The 17,981-nt window shown below is 38.1% G+C and overlaps 1 long non-coding RNA gene across 1 annotated transcript in view; it reads left to right on the top strand.

Annotated features, from left to right (window-relative positions):
- The first annotated feature begins 699 nt into the window (after positions 1 to 699).
- LOC143205899 (uncharacterized) overlaps positions 700 to 17,981 on the top strand; it is a 22,634-nt gene continuing 5,352 nt past the window's right edge. The window contains exons 1-2 of the long non-coding RNA XR_013007973.1: positions 700 to 818; positions 1,045 to 1,208. This is a non-coding gene — a long non-coding RNA (uncharacterized LOC143205899). The remainder of the gene's footprint in view (positions 819 to 1,044; positions 1,209 to 17,981) is intronic.

The raw sequence follows: 17,981 nt of genomic DNA, 5'->3' as shown, positions 1-17,981 counted from the left end.
GACGATTGAATACCACCAGACTAGGATTGTACTTTTTTATGAATATTTGGTATTATTTCAGGGTGAGTTTAGATATCATCTTTATCCGCCTTTTCTTATTCGGAATTGATTAATTAGATGACCCTTGTGTTTTGATTTTGTAAGGCATGAAGTCCACTGAGATTACCACTCCGTGGGACGGTGAAGTGACGCCGTAAATATGTTTTGATGTTGTTTAACTACCTTTGTTTTATTTTATTTTCTTGCTAGTTATTTTCCCACCAGTATATGAGCAGTGTATTTATGTTTTTTCTATTTTTTAGATTATCTGCGTCCAGATTCTTTGGCAGAACTGACCGTGATTTATTTGGAGATGATATATCCGAAGCTATCCGTGGCACCATGCAGCCCTTCTGTACTCGATGATTAAACGCTATCAGATTAGGATTTTACTTTTGCTTGGGTACTTTCGGGTATGTTGAATATTATATTTGTTTTTATTAGACTTATCTGTTCGAAAATTTATTAATTAGATGACTTTGATTTGCATGTTTTGATTTGCAAGGTATGAGGTCTATTGAGATTACAACCCCGTGGGTCGGTGCAGTAACTTCGTGAATGTGTTTCATATTGTTCAACTACTTTTATTGCCAATCATCCTCCCATAGGGATATCAACAGTTTATTTATGATTTTTTATGTTTTAGGTTAGGGATTCTTTGGCAGAGTTGATGGAATTGATTGTGTCCTAGTGGTGGAAAGCATTTTGGGACTATTGATACTATGAATTTGCTAGTTTTCTACACCATAAGATGAGTATTATTTGTCTTGTTTTATGAGGTGTGTCTCTGTCCTTTGAATGATTGTTTTAAATGATTGTGTTTTATGCAAAGGTTGTTAGGAGGTTATTTTGCGAAGATAGATACGACCTTGACGATATGAGATGATATGAATTTATGCCATCTCATTTGGTAAATTAGAAAATTTGTATTTCTTCATGGATTTTGATATTATTTGTCTATTTGAGCAGTCCTTAACCCCATTTACTTATTCTCTTTATTTTTAGGTAGGTTGGGCGACAAAACGAGACTCCTATGATTGTGTATGTGATGAAGGTGCGGATCTGTAGTGCTATTGCTCAAACTAAAGCAAACCATCAGCACCTCTCGAACTTCTCCATGCCATTTTACATGATTGAAGCATATTCTCCCATGCTCGTCGTTCCGGATGGTCAGCTTATTTTAATTGTTTAATGGTTCCTATAATTTGGCTTTTTTTTCTTGCTTATTATTATTATATTAATTACTTAATGATGCTTTTATTATAGCAGCCATTATTTTGACTTAAAAAACTATGTAATAGTTGCATGCAGTAGCGCTAACATCTAATAATAGTATGCCTAATATTAATCATTTTGAATGTCTATTTGTGGGATTGTGGAATTGTCTGTGCCTATCTCTATGTTCCTCAAGGGGCATCTCTTATATGTATAGAGAGTTATCTTGACATAGCTATTATTCGTATTGTGCTTTATTGGTTTAATTAATAATGAGGGTTTATATTACTGATTTCTTCTTGTTGTTTTTGTTATTATCAGTTGTCAGTTCTGGGATTGCTGGACTTCAGCGATATTTTCTTCTTCATTAATAACTTTGTTTGTCCAATCATTCAATATTTCAATTTTCTTCTTGTTTGTTTTGTTGAGTGCATTTCTCATTTCCATCTGATCATTCGGAATTTTATAAAGATCTCTGGCGCTCAACCTTTCGGCGTTTGTGCATTCATTTATGATGACTATCTTTTTGATCTTGGCTGCATCCGCATACTTCTTCCGTGATTTCCAGTCTGAATCTCTTGATGTATGCTTCCATGTTTCCATGGTTTGTTATCAATTGCACTACTTTTCGGTTTAGCTCTAAACTTTCAAACCCTACTGTTTTGCAGTGCTTGTAAGTGTTGACGGCATGCATATCGCCATGTTTTTCTTCTAGTATTCTTATGGCTTCTTGTACGGCTAGAAATTCAGCTACTCTCTGTTAATTCCATTTTCTTCTAGCCCGATGCATGCCTCTTCCTCCGTCCCGTCGCTCCTGCTTTTTCCTGCTTCACATTAGCATCCATCCATACCTTCGCTATGTGTCTTCCTATCTCGTACTGCTCGGTCCCCAACGAATCCACAGTTTTTCTCATGGCCAGCACATGTATTTTTACTCCGGCCTTGGCGGGCCTGGTGTATAACCGCATTTTTCTGCCGCTCATGCTCTTGCTTCGGCTTCTATTGGTAGAGGAACTACTCCTGCGATTACTTGTAGCGCGCTCGTCGGTGCTGTTTTAAACGCGCCGGTGATTAGTATTGGGGCGTATCTTTGAATCGCGTTTAGCTTCCTCTGAGTGTGTACTTTATTTACGTACCGTCCCCATTTCTCGGACCCTTATAATATGGCTGGCTTTACGACTCTCTCGTATACATTTTTAATTATGTCCCTTACCTTAATTCCGTACTTCCTGCTTATGGGTCCCGCCGTTTTGGCGACGACGGTTTCGACCTTTTCTTTAATCGCATTCAGATGGTTAATGTATATTTTTGTGTTATCCAATATTACTCCCAATTACCTCATCTGGTCTTTAGGAGTTATGATTTCTTCGTTTAATTTAATTCCTATCTTCGGAAATCTGGTCCTTCTGGGTACTACTGGGATTTATCTATTGCGGTCATTTCTTCTTTTCTTCAATTCTTCCATCGTAAAGGGGATCTCCTTTGGATATATCATAGCTTCCGATTTTTCTATATTGCAATGTGCTCTTGAATATTCTTTCCATTCTAAGCATTTGCGCCAGCATTTGTTCCATTCTTCTTTAATTTCAGTAGGTGTTCGATGGCTGATTGCGATGATTTGGTCGTCGGCGAACGTTTGTGCTCTCACATGTGTCTGTTGTGTGTCAAGATCAGCTATCTTATCGAACCAGGAGTTGATATTAATCAACCATAGAGTCGGGCCTATGCTCGACCCTTGTGGGCACCCCTTCTCTATTCCGAACTCGATTTTGTTGCTGATTACCTGTTGTTTTTTAAGTTCATTATGACCCAGTCTAGTTCAGCTTCTTGTATTTCTTCTTCGTCTTCTTCTTGTTTTCTCCATTCTCCATTGGTGACCCTTGTCATGATCCTTACAAGTTGTTCTTTTTCTTCCTCCTCTTGTTTTGGATGATATTTTTCTACCTTTTCTTTCTCCAGGTTATACATATTGCCCGGTTCGGCATCTTCCATTATTTCAACTATTTTCCCCCTGCTGACTCCTAGAGTCTTTATTATTTTCCAGACTCTATGCTATGGTTCAATGTCGAATGTGTTTTCTATTTATAATTATTTCTTCTACATGCTTCTTCTTCTTTTCTTTGACAAGCTTCTTGAATGCTCGCTTCATTACTCCATAGGGAGTGAGGGAATCACGAGGTCGGTCTTATCCCCGTCTTCTCGTCTGATCGAATCGGCTTTTCTTCTAAGTTCCAATTTCTTCTGTTGGCGTTCTCCATCCCATCATTCGTAGTCTTGTTTTATTATGATGGTGGTTGTCTTTAACAGTTTAGTAGATTTCTTGAAAGCTGCTTGCATTTGCTCCGCTTGTTTTTCAATTTCGTCTATTTGCATCGTCGCCCTTATTTCTGTGCTCGCGACTAGCAACCCGTCAGTGACTCTTTGCCAGCTGGTCCCGTGATAATCAAACTTTTTCTTCGATGTCTTATTTCTCTGGGGTTTACCCTCTATTTCGAAGAGGATGTGTTTGTGGTCGCTTAGTGTCTCTTCAGTTTCTTGTACCGTCCAGTTGATCACGTTCACTTCTCGTCACTCATCAATGTTGCTGTTTCCCCTACTACTGATAAAGGTGGGAGCTGTTTGTTCATTCTGCACTAATTCCAGTCGGTATGATATGGTCTAGATTATCAGATTTGAACCTTTGTTGTTATACAATAAACATAGTGTCGTTGGCATTAAAATCACCAGCTACTATCCATTTCTTCTGGTATTTCTGCCATTGTTCTTCTTTTTCTTCTAAGCAATTTATGTTGTCTCCTGTCTGATGCGCGTATACGTTGGTGATTAGTAAATCGCAGTCTAATAGTTTGACTATGACTTTGTCCGGTCCCGACATTTCTTAGTTCTTGTTGCTGGTTCTCTCACCAAGATTATGTCGTATTTTTCTTTGTCGGCTTTCGCTCTCATGAGCGTGCTAGCCTGGATGCCTTTTTCGATGTTTATCTGTAGGATTTTTAGAGCCATTTCTGTTTCATTTCTTCGATGGCTTCTTCTTTTCTTTTCTTGTATATTGGACAGGTTCTATCATTTACTCTATTGTTGGAGTTTACCTCCGGTGCTCCTGCTCATTTGCAGTTCGCACAATTCGTGGTGCTACTCTTGCACTCCCTTCCCCCGTGCGGTCCTGCACATATATAACAACACTGTGCGCTTCTACAATGTATCTGCTTGTGCCCGAATCTGCTGCATTTATAGCATAGTAGAATTGCGTTGAAATCATCAACGAATTGTCTCAAGTACCCTACAAAGTCTTTGCCCTTTTTTAACACTGCTCTGTATATGCTGGGAATTGTTTCGATTATAACGTTGTTTCTTTCTGGGTTTTTGCATATATATTTCTTTACTACCTTGATGATTTCTTCTGGTTCTTCGTTGTTGTCCCCAACGAATCCACGGTTTTTCTCATGGCCAGCACATGTATTTTTACTCCGCCCTTGGCGGGCCTTGTCTATAACCGCATTTTTCTGCCGCTCATGCTCTTGGTTCGGCTTCTATTGGTAGAGGAACTACTCCTGCGATTACTTGTAGCGCGCTCGTCGGTGCTGTTTTAAACGCGCCGGTGATTAGTATTGGGGCGTATCTTTGAATCGCGTTTAGCTTCCTCTGAGTGTGTACTTTATTTACGTACCGTCCCCATTTCTCGGACCCTTATAATATGGCTGGCTTTACGACTCTCTCGTATACATTTTTAATTATGTCCCTTACCTTATTTCCGTACTTCCTGCTTATGGGTCCCGCCGTTTTGGCGACGACGGTTTCGACCTTTTCTTTAATCGCATTCAGATGGTTAATGTATATTTTTGTCTTATCCAATATTACTCCCAATTACCCCATATGGTCTTTAGGAGTTATGATTTCTTCGTTTAATTTAATTCCTATCTTCGGAAATCTGGTCCTCCTGGGTACTACTGGGATTTATCTCTTGCGGTCATTTCTTCTTTTCTTCAATTCTTCCATCGTAAAGGGGATCTCCTTTGGGTATATCATAGCTTCCGATTTTTCTATATTGTAATGTGCTCTTGAATATTCTTTCCATTCTAAGCATTTGCGCCAGCATTTGTTCCATTCTTCTTTAATTTTCAGTAGGTGTTCGATGGCTGATTGCGATGATTTGGTCGTCGGCGAACGTTTGTGCTCTCACATGTGTCTGTTGTGTGTCAATATCAGCTATCTTATCGAACCAGGAGTTGATATTAATCAACCATAGAGTCGGGCCTATGCTCGACCCTTGTGGGCACCCCTTCTCTATTCCGAACTCGATTTTGTTGCTGATTACCTGTTGTTTTTTAAGTTCATTATGGCCCAGTCTAGTTCAGCTTCTTGTATTTCTTCTTCGTCTTCTTCTTGTTTGCTCCATTCTCCATTGGTGACCCTTGTCATGATCCTTACAAGTTGTTCTTTTTCTTCCTCCTCTTGTTTTGGATGATATTTTTCTACCTTTTCTTTCTCCAGGTTATACATATTGCCCGGTTCGGCATCTTCCATTATTTCAACTATTTTCCCCCTGCTGACTCCTAGAGTCTTTATTATTTTCCAGACTCTATGCCATGGTTCAATGTCGAATGTGTTTTCTATTTATAATTATTTCTTCTACATGCTTCTTCTTCTTTTCTTTAACAAGCTTCTTGAATGCTCGCTTCATTACTCCATAGGGAGTGAGGGAATCACGAGGTCGGTCTTATCCCCGTCTTCTCGTCTGATCGAATCGGCTTTTCTCTAAGTTCCAATTTCTTCTGTTGGCGTTCTCCATCCCATCATTCGTTGTCTTGTTTTATTATTATGGTGGTTGTTTTTAACAGTTTAGTAGATTTCTTGAAAGCTGCTTGCATTTGCTCCGCTTGTTTTTCAATTTCGTCTATTTGCATCGTCGCCCTTATTTCTGTGCTCGCGACTAGCAACCCGTCAGTGACTCTTTGCCAGCTGGTCCCGTGATAATCAAACTCTTTCTTCGATGTCTTATTTCTCTGGGGTTTACCCTCTATTTCGAAGAGGATGTGTTTGTGGTCGCTTAGTGTCTCTTCAGTTTCTTGTACCGTCCAGTTGATCACGTTCACTTCTCGTCACTCATCAATGTTGCTGTTTCCCCTACTACTGATAAAGGTGGGAGCTGTTTGTTCATTCTGCACTAATTCCAGTCGGTATGATATGGTCTAGATTATCAGATTTGAACCTTTGTTGTTATACAATAAACATAAAGTGTGCTTGGCATTAAAATCACCAGCTAATATCAATTTCTTCTGGTATTTCTGCCATTGTTCTTCTTTTTCTTCTAAGCAATTTATGTTGTCTCCTGTCTGATGCGCGTATACGTTGATGATTAGTAAATCTCAGTCTAATAGTTTGACTATGACTTTGTCCGGTCCCGACATTTCTTAGTTCTTGTTGCTGGTTCTCGCACCAAGATTATGTCGTATTTTTCTTTGTCGGCTTTCGCTCTCATGAGCGTGCTAGCCTGGATGCCTTTTTCGATGTTTATCTGTATAATTATTAGAGCCATTTCTGTTTCATTTCTTCGATGGCTTCTTCTTTTCTTTTCTTGTATATTGGACAGGTTCTATCATTTACTCTATTTTTGGAGTTTTCCTCCGGTGCTCCTGCTCATTTGCAGTTCGCACAATTCGTGGTGCTACTCTTGCAGTCCCTTCCCCCGTGCGGTCCTGCACATATATAACAACACTGTGCGCTTCTACAATGTATCTGCTTGTGCCCGAATCTGCTGCATTTATAGCATAGTAGAATTGCGTTGAAATCATCAACGAATTGTCTCAAGTACCCTACAAAGACTTTGCCCTTTTTTAACACTGCTCTGTATATGCTGGGAATTGTTTCGATTATAACGTTGTTTCTTTCTGGGTTTTTGCATATATATTTCTTTACTACCTTGATGATTTCTTCTGGTTCTTCGTTGTTGTCAGTCTTTTTTCTTTCTTCTTGGATGATGTTCACATTCTCTTCGTTTTGATCAGCCAGATCTTCTATTATTTGTTCGTCTGTGATATCCCTGGATACCCCTGGGATTCTGAATTTGGGACGTTTTTCACTATTATCGATTTTGATAGCATGTACAGAGCTTATTTTTTCTATCAGGTCTTTCTTTTGTTTCTGGTCTTTACAGATCAGTGATACCAGTCCATGTCTGTGTACTCTTACGTGTTTGAGGCCATCTCCTGCTAACTCTTTACTTGTTAGCTTGCCTCTGATGGCGGCTAATGTCTCCGCGCCACTTGCTTTTTCCTTTCTGATTTTAATTTCGTATATATTATTAATCTGTTTCGGATTTTGCCATTCTAGATTAGGTGTGGTGGATTTCGATGCCTTTGACTGGGCTTTTTGTGGCTTCGACAGTGTTTTATTTTCATTATTCTTTTTTGTCGCCGCGACCTCATTGTACGTACAGATCGTATTGGATGTACTTTCGGTCTGTAACTCCACGGTAGTCATCTCGATTCTTCTGCTAATGTCGGTCTGCGTGCTTACATCCATCATCACTGGCCTGGCGAGGACTGCTGGAGAATACTCTCTTGCAATAGGGATTCTATTTTTTGTATTCTCTTGTCTGTTTCGTGCTGTATTTGTCCCAATTTTCTGTTTATCATCTCCTCCACAATTGCTTCCTCATTCGTGATGCTCTGGACTTATATAGTATTTGGCATCACGACTGCGGATTTGGCTTTCAGCACCTTTTCTGTTACTATGTCCATTTTCATTAAAATATTCGCGACGCGGTTTCTGTCTGTGGAGATGAATCGATATGTCTTATATTTTAGACAATATCTGTTGGTTACGAGCCTAACTTGCTCAGTCAGATGTCTTGTTCAAAGTCTATCATTTAATTTATATTAAAATTCAGTTCGGTCCCGACCTTCATAGAGTCAAGACGTGTTTTTTCTTTCCCGAAAACGAGTCTCCGTAAATATCAAATAAAAATATATCTATATATTTTCTACGGTCAATTTCTGTTAACGGTTTCAAAGAACTCCCAGGTTCGGGATACGGTGAAACGCCCAACCCAACGTGAAGGAAATAAAATACTCAAACTCTCAAACAAAAGACGTTCTACGTTTTCCAGAAAAGGGAAAAAGTGAAAGTTAGTGAAAAAAACATTTAATTATAACATCATGGACAACAACATGGATTTGAATATATTATTGAAAGAAAACAAGGAATTAAGAATGAATAATGAGCGTCTGAACCAACAACTGTTGCAATTATCTAAGGATATGGCTGCTATCCGTTTGCAACTGCAAGGTCACACGCAAGATACACCAAAAAGGCATACTAATTATGCAGAAGACTACTACACGGATGAAGACGAACTAGCATTAGAGGTAGGGGAACAGTCTGACTGGACCGAAGTAACAAACAAGAAGGATAAAAAGAGGAAGAAGTCTCAGATGACGCCATCGCCAATCGCAAAAAGTGGTATAAATATTAAAAAAAAGAAGCAAGAAAACAAAATCCCTCTGACCCCTCCGATCAAGGTAAGCAATGTTGGCAATTTTAATTTATTTAGATCAGAAATAAAGGGAGTAGCCTCTGACCGAGTGCAGTTTAAAGCTTTGTCTAACAATGATATTAACGTAACCTTTAACAATGAAACAGACTATAGGAATGTAAAAAAGCATCTCATTGAGATGAAGAAAAACAATTCATTCAATAAACTCGAATATCACACTTATCAGTTAAAAAGTGATAAGTGGTATAAAGTAGTCATTAGAGGATTACCGTCCACAACAGATCAGGACGATATTAAATCGGAATTACGGGTTTGCGGGCACGAAGTAGTGACCGTCACGCCTATAGCGAAAAAGACTATAAAGAAAAAGACAACAAATGTAAATGGCGAAAAACAAATTAAAACTTTTCCGTTGTTCTATGTAGACATGACACAAAAGGAAAATAATAAAAATATATACGACATAAATTATTTACTAGACTGTAGGATAAAAGTGGAACCTCCGAAGAAAAATAATAATATACCACAATGCACAAACTGTCAAAATCTTGGACACACTAAAATTTTTGCAGTAGGGAACCAAGATGTGTGAAATGTGCCGGTAAACATCACACAACTCAGTGCAGAAAACAACGCAATAGTGTAACGACATGCGTGTTGTGCAATGAAAAAGGTCACCCTACCAATTATAAAGGATGTGCAGTATATCAAAAAAAAAAGGACTCCAGCCAAAGAAAATTACAGCAGAACAACGCTTAAGACAAATTGACAAAGTCAAAAACTCTGAAACAACATCTACCGTTGAAAATAAAAAAACCTATGAAACCGTAAGACCAACGGTCAAAAATATAAACGTCAAAATATCAAATGATAAACAAATTGATACGAAACCGCAGAACGCTGCGGCCAACGAGCCAACTATCGTCGACATGATGAAATTGCTCAAAGAATTCCAGACCGAAATGAGACAGAAATTCAGTCAGTTAGCAGACAGGGTGGAAAAATTGGAGAAATCCGAATTGGGGAAATCTACCCAAAACAAGCTAAAGAGAAATCAAAATGAGTAATTCTTTTTTAAGAATTAAAACTTGGAACGCAAACGGACTAAATCAAAGAGTCCGGGAACTAGAATTATTCTTAAAAACAAATAACATAGATATAGCTCTCATATCGGAAACACATTTTTCTAAAAAAAACTACATTAAAATACGGGGTTATGATGCTTACTGGACACTACACCCCAGTGAACGAGCTCGAGGCGGAACAGCTTTAATAATTAAACAAAATATACAACATTTCGAACAAGAAGAGATAAAAAATGAAGAAATACAAGCTACGATAATTAGTATCGAAATAAACGGGGCTGAAATAAATATTGGCGCTATATATTGTCCACCGAGACATAAAATGACACAACAACAATATAAAGATATCTTTTCAAAATTAGGCCCACGGTTTACTATTGGTGGAGACTTTAATGTTAAACATACAGCTTGGGGTTCACGAATAATAACACCTGGAAAAGGAAACGAATTACTCGAAGCCATTAACCTTACAAATTGTAATTATCATTCAGGGCGCGAACCCACTTACTGGCCCACAGACAGTAATAAAGTCCCAGACCTGCTGGACTTCTACATTACAAAAGGCATCTCATTAAATCAAATTAGTACAGAAAGCTTGTGCGATCTAACATCTGATCACACTCCAGTATTGTTAACACTGGGCGCGACAATCCTAAGAAAAGCAAAAAAGCCTAATCTTACCAACAAATATACTGACTGGGACAAATTCAGATTAATACTGCAGGAACAAATCAGTTTAAAAGTAAGACTTAAAACTATAGATGATCTTGAGCAACAAACCAAACATATAACCGAACAAATTCGGTCAGCTGCAAAAGATGCTACCCCAATTGCAAGAGAGAAATCTGAATATGAAGTACTTTACCCCCTCGAAATTAGAGAAATGATAAAAGAAAGACGAAAAGCTAGAAGAGTATGGCACAGGACCAGAAATGCTGCTGACAAAACCACGTTTAATAGAATTAGTAATCAGACAAATCAAAAGATCAAAGAATATAAACAGAATTGCTTTCAAAAGTATTTAAGTGAATTAAGCCCACAAGCAGACAAAGATTATTCGCTATGGAAAGCAACTCGAAGATTTAAAAGACCAATTATTCGAGTACCGCCTATTAAAAATAATCGAAATGAATGGGTTCGACGCGACAATGAAAAAGCTGAATTGTTCGCAGAATATTTAGCTAACATTTTTCGGCCTAATGATATATAATCTACCATGGATACATCTCCTATTTATCAACCCGATATAGATCTAAATCTAATTTCTCCACTGGAAGTTGCTTCTGAAATTGATAACCTCAATCCTAAAAAGGCACCTGGTATTGATGACATTTCACCTGGATTATTGAAAGAACTGCCACGAAAAGCAATCATCATGTTGACATATATATTTAATGCCTGTTTAAGGCTGAAGCATGTCCCGGAATGCTTTAAAGTTGCACAAATAATTATGCTCAAAAAACCTGACAAACCTGCAAGTCGACAAGTCGAATCTTACAGGCCTGTTTCGCTACTACCTGCAATATCAAAGCTATTTGAGAAGCTGATATATAAACGTGTTAAACACTTGGTAACAATACCAGATTTCCAGTTTGGTTTTCGAAATCACCATTCAACTATCGATCAAGTGCACAGAGTAACTGCGGCTATTGAAAGAGCGTTTGAAGAAAAGAAATACTGCCCTGCAATATTCCTGGATGTCTCACAAGCTTTTGATCGGGTTTGGCATTTTGGATTAATCTGTAAGATGAGCAAATTGTTACCGCGTAACTATTGTCAATTGCTGGAGTCATATTTATTCGGAAGAAAATTTAGAATATCGCACGAAATGGCGTTCTCGACATTTAAAAATATCTCGGCTGGAGTTCCACAAGGTAGCGTCTTAGGACCTCTCCTGTATCTGCTTTGCACTGCTGACATTCCAACAACAAAAGAAACACTTCTTGGAACCTTTGCTGATGACACAGTTATTATGGCAAAAGATATATCTCTGCCTAGGGCAATAGAAAAAGTGCAAGTGGCAGTCAACAAAATCTACAAATGGACAAAAGATTGGAAAATTCAACTTAATAGCTCCAAATCTGTCCGCGTTAATTTTGCATGAAGGCGAAATAATAAAAACTTAATTATATCACTCAATGGATGCCCGATTCCTCAAGCAGAATCAGCAAAATACCTTGGAATCCATCTTGACAGTAGATTAAATTGGAAGCATCACGTTAGACAAAAAGCAAAACACATTAGAACCAAAATAAAACAACTGTACTGGTTAGTCGGAAGATACTCTCAACTTGATCTAAAATCAAAGAGGTTGATCTATAATACAATTATAAAGCCAATTTGGACCTATGGGGTGCAGATATGGGGTTGCACTAAAAATTCAAATCAGTTAGTCATACAGCGCTGTCAAAACAAGATTCTTCGATTGATTACCAATGCCTATCGCTATGTAACCAATGAAGAACTGCACGATGACCTGGAAATCAAATGGATTTGCGAAGTTGTGCAGGATTTCGCCTTGAAACACGAAAGAAGATTACTAAATCATTCTAACGTGGAAGCAATACAACTGCTGGACAGCGCACAGGATGTCAAGAGATTGAAACGAACAAAACCATACGAACTTGTGTGAACATTTAGTGTGTATTATTAGTGTAAACTATAGCTATAAGTTAATAATTAATAAATAATTGTAATTTTATAATTGAGGAATACATACTGATGTATTTTCTCGCACTCGTCTTGCTTGCTAATTAATCCAAGCACATAGGAAAAGTAGTAATAAATTAATTGTAATAATAATAATTAAGATTGTACTAAGCGTATCTAATAAAGATGTTATAAAAAAGAAATTTAATTTATTTCATTAATTTAGAGTAGAATATAATAGAATATAATATAATTTTTAAAATATTTTTTTAAAGATATTATTGACAATTTTACGGTTTTCCACTTTTGAAATACCTATCCTTTGATTGCTTAAGTTCATGCTAGATGTCGCGCGCCGCTTGTTCTCTTTCTCTAGTTAAAATTTTCACAATTAATTTGTAGATTTTGTAGATTATTTCTTATATTCCCGTTTTGATTACTATCTTTTCCTTTTATTAATTAAATTAGAATTACCCATAATTTATGTTGTTGGATATTGTTTTCGTCTCTCATTCAAGAGAATTGACGTACCCGCATGGGAAAACGTATTAATTAGATGACATATGTGTTTTGATTTGCAAGGTATGAGGTCTATTCAGATTACAACCCCGTGGGTCGGTGCAGTAACTTCGTGAATGTGTTTCATATTGTTCAACTACTTTTATTGCCAATCATCCTCCCATAGGGATATCAACAGTTTATTTATGATTTATTATGTTTTAGGTTAGGGATTCTTTGGCAGAGTTGATGGAATTGATTGTGTCCTAGTGCTGGAAAGCATTTTGGGACTATTGATACTATGAATTTGCTAGTTTTCTACACCATAAGATGAGTATTATTTGTCTTGTTTTATGAGGTGTGTCTCTGTCCTTTGAATGATTGTTTTGGATGATTGTGTTTTATGCAAAGGTTGTTAGGAGGTTATTTTGCGAAGATAGATACGACCTTGACGATATGAGATGATATGAATTTATGCCATCTCATTTGGTAAATTAGAAAATTTGTAATTCTTCATGGATTTTGATATTATTTGTCTATTTGAGCAATCCTTAACCCCATTTACTTATTCTCTTTATTTTTAGGTAGGTTGGGCGACAAAACGAGACTCCTATGATTGTGTATGTGATGAAGATGCGGATCTGTAGTGCTATTGCTCAAACTAAAGCAATCCATCAGCACCTCTCGATCTTCTCCATGCCATTTTACATGATTGAAGCATATTCTCCCATGCTCGTCGTTCCGAATGATCAGCTTATTTTAATTGTTTAATGGTTCCTATAATTTGGCTTTTTTTTCTTGCTTATTATTATTATATTAATTACTTAATGATGCTTTTATTATAGCAACCATTATTTTGACTTAAAAAACTATGTAATAGTTGCATGCAGTGGCGCTAACATCTAATAATAGTATGCCTAATATTAATCATTTTGAATGTCTATTTGTGGGATTGTGGAATTGTCTGTGCCTATCTCTATGTTTCTCAAGGGGCATCTCTTATATGTATAGAGAGTTATCTTGACATAGCTATTATTCGTATTGTGCTTTATTGGTTTAATTAATAACGAGGGTTTATATTACTGATTTCTTCTTGTTGTTTTTGTTATTATCAGTTGTCAGTTCTGGGATTGCTGGACTTCAGCGATATTTTCTTCTTCATTAATAACTTTGTTTGCCCAATCATTCAATATTTCAATTTTCTTCTTGTTTGTTTTGTTGAGTGCATTTCTCATTTCCATCTGATCATTCGGAATTTTATAAAGATCTCTGGCGCTCAACCTTTCGGCGTTTGTGCATTCATTTATGATGACTATCTTTTTGATCTTGGCTGCATCCGCATACTCCTTCCGTGATTTCCAGTCTGAATCTCTTGATGTATGCTTCCATGTTTCCATGGTTTGTTATCAGTTGCACTGCTTTTCGGTTTAGCTCTAAACTTTAAAACCCTACTGTTTTGCAGTGCTTGTAAGTGTTGACGGCATGCATATCGCCATGTTTTTCTTCTAGGATTCTTATGGCTTCTTGTACGGCTAGAAATTCAGCTACTCTCTGTTAATTCCATTTTCTTCTAGCCCGATGCATGCCTCTTCCTCCGTCCCGTCGCTCCTGCTTTTTCCTGCTTCACATTAGCATCCATCCATACCTTCGCTATGTGTCTTCCTATCTCGTACTGCTCGGTCCCCAACGAATCCACGGTTTTTCTCATGGCCAGCACATGTATTTTTACTCCGGCCTTGGCGGGCCTGGTGTATAACCGCATTTTTCTGCCGCTCATGCTCTTGCTTCGGCTTCTATTGGTAGAGGAACTACTCCTGCGATTACTTGTAGCGCGCTCGTCGGTGCTGTTTTAAACGCGCCGGTGATTAGTATTGGGGCGTATCTTTGAATCGCGTTTAGCTTCCTCTGAGTGTGTACTTTATTTACGTACCGTCCCCATTTCTCGGACCCTTATAATATGGCTGGCTTTACGACTCTCTCGTATACATTTTTAATTATGTCCCTTACCTTATTTCCGTACTTCCTGCTTATGGATCCCGCCGTTTTGGCGACGACGGTTTCGACCTTTTCTTTAATCGCATTCAGATGGTTAATGTATATTTTTGTCTTATCCAATATTACTCCCAATTACCTCATCTGGTCTTTAGGAGTTATGATTTCTTCGTTTAATTTAATTCCTATCTTCAGAAATCTGGTCCTCCTGGGTACTACTGGGATTTATCTCTTGCGGTCATTTCTTCTTTTCTTCAATTCTTCCATCGTAAAGGGGATCTCCTTTGGATATATCATAGCTTCCGATTTTTCTATATTGTAATGTGCTCTTGAATATTCTTTCCATTCTAAGCATTTGCGCCAGCATTTGTTCCATTCTTCTTTAATTTCAGTAGGTGTTCGATGGCTGATTGCGATGATTTGGTCGTCGGCGAACGTTTGTGCTCTCACATGTGTCTGTTGTGTGTCAATATCAGCTATCTTATCGAACCAGGAGTTGATATTAATCAACCATAGTGTCGGGCCTATGCTCGACCCTTGTGGGCACCCCTTCTCTATTCCGAACTCGATTTTGTTGCTGATTACCTGTTGTTTTTTAAGTTCATTATGACCCAATCTAGTTCAGCTTCTTGTATTTCTTCTTCGTCTTCTTCTTGTTTGCTCCATTCTCCATTGGTGACCCTTGTCATGATCCTTACAAGTTGTTCTTTTTCTTCCTCCTCTTGTTTTGGATGATATTTTTCTACCTTTTCTTTCTCCAGGTTATACATATTGCCCGGTTCGGCATCTTCCATTATTTCAACTATTTTCCCCCTGCTGACTCCTAGAGTCTTTATTATTTTCCAGACTCTATGCCATGGTTCAATGTCGAATGTGTTTTCTATTTATAATTATTTCTTCTACATGCTTCTTCTTCTTTTCTTTGACAAGCTTCTTGAATGCTCGCTTCATTACTCCATAGGGAGTGAGGGAATCACGAGGTCGGTCTTATCCCCGTCTTCTCGTCTGATCGAATCGGATTTTCTTCTATGTTCCAATTTCTTCTGTTGGCGTTCTCCATCCCATCATTCGTTGTCTTGTTTTATTATTATGGTGGTTGTTTTTAACAGTTTAGTAGATTTCTTGAAAGCTGCTTGCATTTGCTCCGCTTGTTTTTCAATTTCGTCTATTTGCATCGTCGCCCTTATTTCTGTACTCGCGACTAGCAACCCGTCAGTGACTCTTTGCCAGCTGGTCCCGTGGTAATCAAACTTTTTCTTCGATGTCTTATTTCTCTGGGGTTTACCCTCTATTTCGAAGAGGATGTGTTTGTGGTCGCTTAGTGTCTCTTCAGTTTCTTGTACCGTCCAGTTGATCACGTTCACTTCTCGTCACTCATCAATGTTGCTGTTTCCCCTACTACTGATAAAGGTGGGAGCTGTTTGTTCATTCTGCACTAATTCCAGTCGGTATGATATGGTCTAGATTATCAGATTTGAACCTTTGTTGTTATACAATAAACATAAAGTGTGCTTGGCATTAAAATCACCAGCTACTATCCATTTCTTCTGGTATTTCTGCCATTGTTCTTCTTTTTCTTCTAAGCAATTTATGTTGTCTCCTGTCTGATGCGCGTATACGTTGGTGATTAGTAAATCGCAGTCTAATAGTTTGACTATGACTTTGTCCGGTCCCGACATTTCTTAGTTCTTGTTGCTGGTTCTCGCACCAAGATTATGTCGTATTTTTCTTTGTCGGCTTTCGCTCTCATGAGCGTGCTGGCCTGGATGCCTTTTTCGATGTTTATCTGTAGGATTTTTAGAGCCATTTCTGTTTCATTTCTTCGATGGCTTCTTCTTTTCTTTTCTTGTATATTGGACAGGTTCTATCATTTACTCTATTGTTGGAGTTTACCTCCGGTGCTCCTGCTCATTTGCAGTTCGCACAATTCGTGGTGCTACTCTTGCAGTCCCTTCCCCCGTGCGGTCCAGCACATATATAACAACACTGTGCGCTTCTACAATGTATCTGCTTGTGCCCGAATCTGCTGCATTTATAGCATAGTAAAATTGCGTTGAAATCATCAACGAATTGTCTCAAGTACCCTACAAAGACTTTGCCCTTTTTTAACACTGCTCTGTGTATGCTGGGAATTGTTTCGATTATAACGTTGTTTCTTTCTGGGTTTTTGCATATATATTTCTTTACTACCTTGATAATTTCTTCTGGTTCTTCGTTGTTGTCAGTCTTTTTTCTTTCTTCTTGGATGATGTTCATATTCTCTTCGTTTTGATCAGCCAGATCTTCTATTATTTGTTGGTCTGTGATCTCCCTGGATACCCCTGGGATTCTTAATTTGGGACGTTTTTCACTATTATCGATTTTGATACCATGTACAGAGCTTATTTTTTCTATCAGGTCTTTCTTTTGTTTCTGGTCTTTACAGATCAGTGATACCAGTCCATGTCTGTGTACTCTTACGTGTTTGAGGCCATCTCCTGCTAACTCTTTACGGGTTAGCTTGCCTCTGATGGCGGCTAATGTCTCCGCGCCACTTGCTTTTTCCTTTCTGATTTTAATTTCGTATATATTATTAATCTGTTTCGGATTTTGCCATTCTAGATTAGGTCTGGTGGATTTCGATGCCTTTGACTGGGCTTTTTGTGGCTTCGACAGTGTTTTATTTTCATTATTCTTTTTTGTCGCCGCGACCTCATTGTACGTACAGATCGTATTGGATGTACTTTCGGTCTGTAACTCCACGGTAGTCATCTCGATTCTTCTGCTGATGTCGGTCTGCGTGCTTACATCCATCATCACTGGCCTGGCGAGGACTGCTGGAGAATACTCTCTTGCAATAGGGATTCTATTTTTTGTATTCTCTTATCTGTTTCGTGCTGTATTTATCCCAATTTTCTGTTTCTGTATTCGTTTGCAACTGCAAGGTCACACGCAAGATACACCAAAAAGGTATAGTAATTATGCAGAAGACTACTATACGGATGAAGACGAACTAGCATTAGAGGTAG

The sequence above is a fragment of the Rhynchophorus ferrugineus genome, unplaced genomic scaffold (genome assembly GCF_030347505.1).
Source record: "Rhynchophorus ferrugineus isolate W39M unplaced genomic scaffold, kcgeb_rfMv2 rfM30, whole genome shotgun sequence".
Lineage (NCBI taxonomy): Eukaryota > Metazoa > Arthropoda > Insecta > Coleoptera > Curculionidae > Rhynchophorus > Rhynchophorus ferrugineus.
This window is presented reverse-complemented; position numbering and strand designations above follow the sequence as displayed.